Source organism: Octopus bimaculoides, chromosome 22 (assembly GCF_001194135.2).
Source record: "Octopus bimaculoides isolate UCB-OBI-ISO-001 chromosome 22, ASM119413v2, whole genome shotgun sequence".
In the NCBI taxonomy this organism is placed as follows: Eukaryota; Metazoa; Mollusca; class Cephalopoda; order Octopoda; family Octopodidae; genus Octopus; species Octopus bimaculoides.
Window position 1 is genome coordinate 37,383,191 of NC_069002.1, and position 3,882 is coordinate 37,387,072.

The following is a 3,882-nucleotide window of genomic DNA, read 5'->3' on the forward strand; positions in this document are numbered from 1 at the left end:
ACCACCAACTTCGTGCATCTAAATCTCAGTTATATCCGCTCTCGATTTGGCACCTCTTGAACAGCCTATTTTATTTATGCTAACTTCGCTCCGTGAAATTCTGGTTGACATCAGCCATAACTTTGCTTCATAATGAACAGCATAGTTTCGTTTAAGCTAGCTCCGTTTCCTACTAGCTTATGACGACTTCCAACTGAATCTATTGTTCAAACATACATACAGGCTTCACTCTTTTTACTTGTTAACTCTTGTAATAATTTAATAAATTGAATAATTTGTTTAAAAACTGTCTTCTGATATTCCATTATACATGCTTCTCAAAAGTACATTTACTGGACTTTTTCACGAATACTTCCATGCTTTAAATTAGTGACCACTCTCATCAAACCTGCAATAGATCATGGAACTAAAACCAATTGGTTTTAGTTCCATGATCTGGTTTTTGACATGCATAATGAAAATGCAGACACGTTTCAGTATTGTTAAACTTTCGCAGTGAAAAGTTCAGGTATTGTCTATATTTCGCTGAGGAGCTCTAATAAGCCTGAAACATGTCAGTATCCGCCACCATTCTTGCCAAAGTTAATGTAGACATATTTAATATAGTGAGCATCAAAAATCTAATCGGAAATATTTATGGAGTGAAGAAAAGGCGACATTAGTTTTTCACTTTCTCCCTCCGGACTCAGAAGCCCTAAAAATGGTCATAGGTGCAGCCTTCCTTTTATGACTAAGCCATTAAAAAAAAAAGATCTTTTCTCCTTTGATAGATTCAGCCATCAGCTACCACAGAATCTTATTTATATGTATTTGTCGCATTAGTGTGTCAGATGAAATAAATATTTATAAATTTAATTACATTACACAATTAAACGGATTAAAAATACTCAAATGAGCACAAAATTATCTTTATAAAATAAAATTGATAAAATACTTTTTTAATTAACATCTCGAAACAGAAGTAATTGTTTATCAAGGTGCGTTATTTCATTTTTTTCTGAAGTCGAGAATCCATAGAAAAAAACAAAAGAGAGAAAGAAAGAAGGATTGTTATGTCACGCTATTTGAGGCTGATCGATCACCCTTTCTCTTGAAAAGGCTATCATGAAATAGTGAGTAGCTGCTGAGAATGCAGATAAAGAGTGGGAGAAGATAAAAAGATGTAAAAACGAGTGAAGGAAAAGGAAGGTTAAAAAACTCGGAGATAAAGAAAGAGATTTGGCAGAACGGGGTTAAAAAAGGAAATATTAAGGTCTTGTGAGATATTGAGAGAGAGAGAGAGAGACTAATGTAGAGTATGTTGGAGAGATCGCGATTAGCAGTATGAGGAGAAAGAAGGGTTAAAAGGAAAGAGTTTTAAAAAAGGAGAAAGGAGGATTTAAGAAGATATGGAAAAAGGAGGAGGAAGAATTTAATAAGAAAAACAGAAAGGGAATATAAGAAAAAGGAGTGAACGAGTTAAATAAAAGAATAGTTGTCAGATGAGAATGAGCAAGGGAGAGAAAGAGAGAGAAAAGTTAAAAAAAAACAGGACGAGTTGTTAGATAAAAACATGGAGAGTAAACAATTAAAAACGAAAGGTGTGAAATTCATAAGAGAGGAGGTGTTTAAAGAAAGGAGGGAAGATTGCTTTTTGATAGAAAGAGCTAATGTTATTGTTTTGTCCTAAGTCGACCTGAACGAACAGGTTTTGATTTGGGATTTCCAACAAATATCATGTTTTCTTTTCTAGACCAAAATATTGAACGTATCCTTCCCTTTTAAGGCAACAGGGTGTGATCTGAGGATGATTTTTTTATTGGCATTTCTAGGAGGTTAGGCGACCACACAACGAATCCTACCATTACAATGAAAGGTATGACGAAGATAAGAAATCGTATAAACAAGAAAAGAGGATACATTAGAAGAGAGAAAGAGTAAGTACGAGAGGAAGAAGCATTGGAGAGAAAGAAGCTATATTGAAAGAAAATGATAATGCACTTGTGTGTGCATAAAGGAGAAAAGATTTCAAGCGGAACAGGAGTGGAAGAAAGAGTGAGATTAAAGAGAGTTGGGGGAAAGCGATAAAATGAAAAAAAGCGAGAGTGAGGAAGAACTGTTCCTAAGCAGAGGAGTAGTGGGAGGAAGAGTAGGAGTAAGGTACAGTAAAGAGAGAGAGAGTGTGTGTGTAAAGAAAAAGGAAAAGAGGGAACAGGTTTGAGAGAGAGGGTGGCAGCTCAGTTTTAATCTTGATTAAATCGGAAATCAGCCCAGTTTGCAAAATGTCAACAATTGCGACCACTCTTGCTGTGGTTGGCTTCACAACAAACGTTTGAAACGAAGGAAAAGCCACCAACCATTTCTACCTTTCCTTGCTCTACACAAAAGAAAAACAATCTAAATATTACATCAGGGATCTTTACATACCTAGCAGTTCAGTTATTTCTCTGCTTCACTTATTTTTTCAGCTTGCCCACCCGGACTATTTGTTCTATGAAAAAATAAATCATACTATTATTTGATGTTCGAACCCCGATCGTGGGGTTTAATCATACCGTCAGTCATAATAAATGATTTGTTTAAATTAATTACCTGTGCGAGAGAAAATAAAATATTTTCGAAACCACCTGAAAGGCAATTCTTACTTTAATTGGGACCATTCAACCGCTTCGCCTTATTTTCATTAAATATATTTTTATCAACATTACCCACCAAAAAGTATAATTGAACGTTGTTGTTGTTCCTGTTATACTTTACTATTATAAATCGCTAACTTTACTACAGAAGCAACAAGGAAATCGTTTAAAAAAATCTACCAAATTGTTTTCTATTTCTCAATACGTCTGTCTATCTACCACTCAATATATTTAATTGATATAAAAGTCGGAAATTATACCAAGGTAAGTGCTAAACCCCTTCTGTATCAGTCTTATTTCATTGCAGTTTAAGAAATTTATAAAATTGCTCAATATATATTAGATATTGTTTTAAAAAATTAATCAGCGATGTGATTTTATGATTTTGTTTTATTTCTGCACCGTTGTTAAACTAGTTGCTTATCTCACTTTGATACAGATCAAATGCTTGCCAACTATGACCATCTCATCGATTTTTATTTTCAAGTAATCTCTTCCTCAGACTACAATAGCCAACATGTCTTATTCTTTTTATGGGCAGTTTACCTGCTATCGATAGCAGGTCGAGTAGTCACGTAGGGAAAGGACGGCTCTGATTGAGCAAACCGATGAGGTCATATGATTAGAGACATTCCAGCGATGACCTTCCTGTCATACAATTGGTAGGACATTGTTTAATGTATCCCTTTTTTTAAGACACAAGGGTGATGCAATTTGAGGGATTTTTGCCTGCAATTTCTAGCTGATTGAACGACCACCTAGACTCTAGGTCCCAGAGGCTTCCTCGTTGACTCATTAACTTAGTTTCCGTCCTGCTCGGTTGGTCAAAGAAACGAGAGTAGAAATATATTCTTGGTTGATGGTTTGTTTCATCGGTTCAGCAGAGGTGCCAACACCCAGCCTTCACCAGAAGGACCATATATGACAAAAAGAAGGAAAAAAACCCTATTAAATATAAGCCCCGTCCCAAAGGGTTAGCAATAGGACGGGGTGACCTTATCACTTTGTTTTTGTTATTTGAAAACATTTTGTTCGCTAAATAAAAAAAAACTAAAAAAAACTCGGTGTGTGTGCATATCAAAAGCGGAAGGAAATCCGTACAGATGTGTTGTGATAAGATGGGATTTTCTGTTATAGTGAAGGTGTGGTTCGCGTGTGTGTGTGTGCATATATAGATATATGCACACACACACACACACACACACACACACACACACACACATATACTATATATATATATATATATATATATATATATATATATATA

At 35.1% G+C, this 3,882-nt stretch overlaps 1 protein-coding gene across 2 annotated transcripts in view; it reads left to right on the forward strand.

Annotated features, from left to right (window-relative positions):
- Positions 1-1,995: 1,995 nt before the first annotated feature.
- Positions 1,996-3,882, forward strand: part of LOC106880422 (transmembrane protein 184B) — an 81,866-nt gene continuing 79,979 nt past the window's right edge. Inside the window, exon 1 of one of the 2 annotated variants that reach the window (XM_052975877.1) lies at positions 1,996-2,879. The gene's annotated coding sequence lies outside the window, so the exon portion shown is untranslated. The remainder of the gene's footprint in view (positions 2,880-3,882) is intronic. The other variant, XM_014930338.2, reaches the window with a different exon arrangement.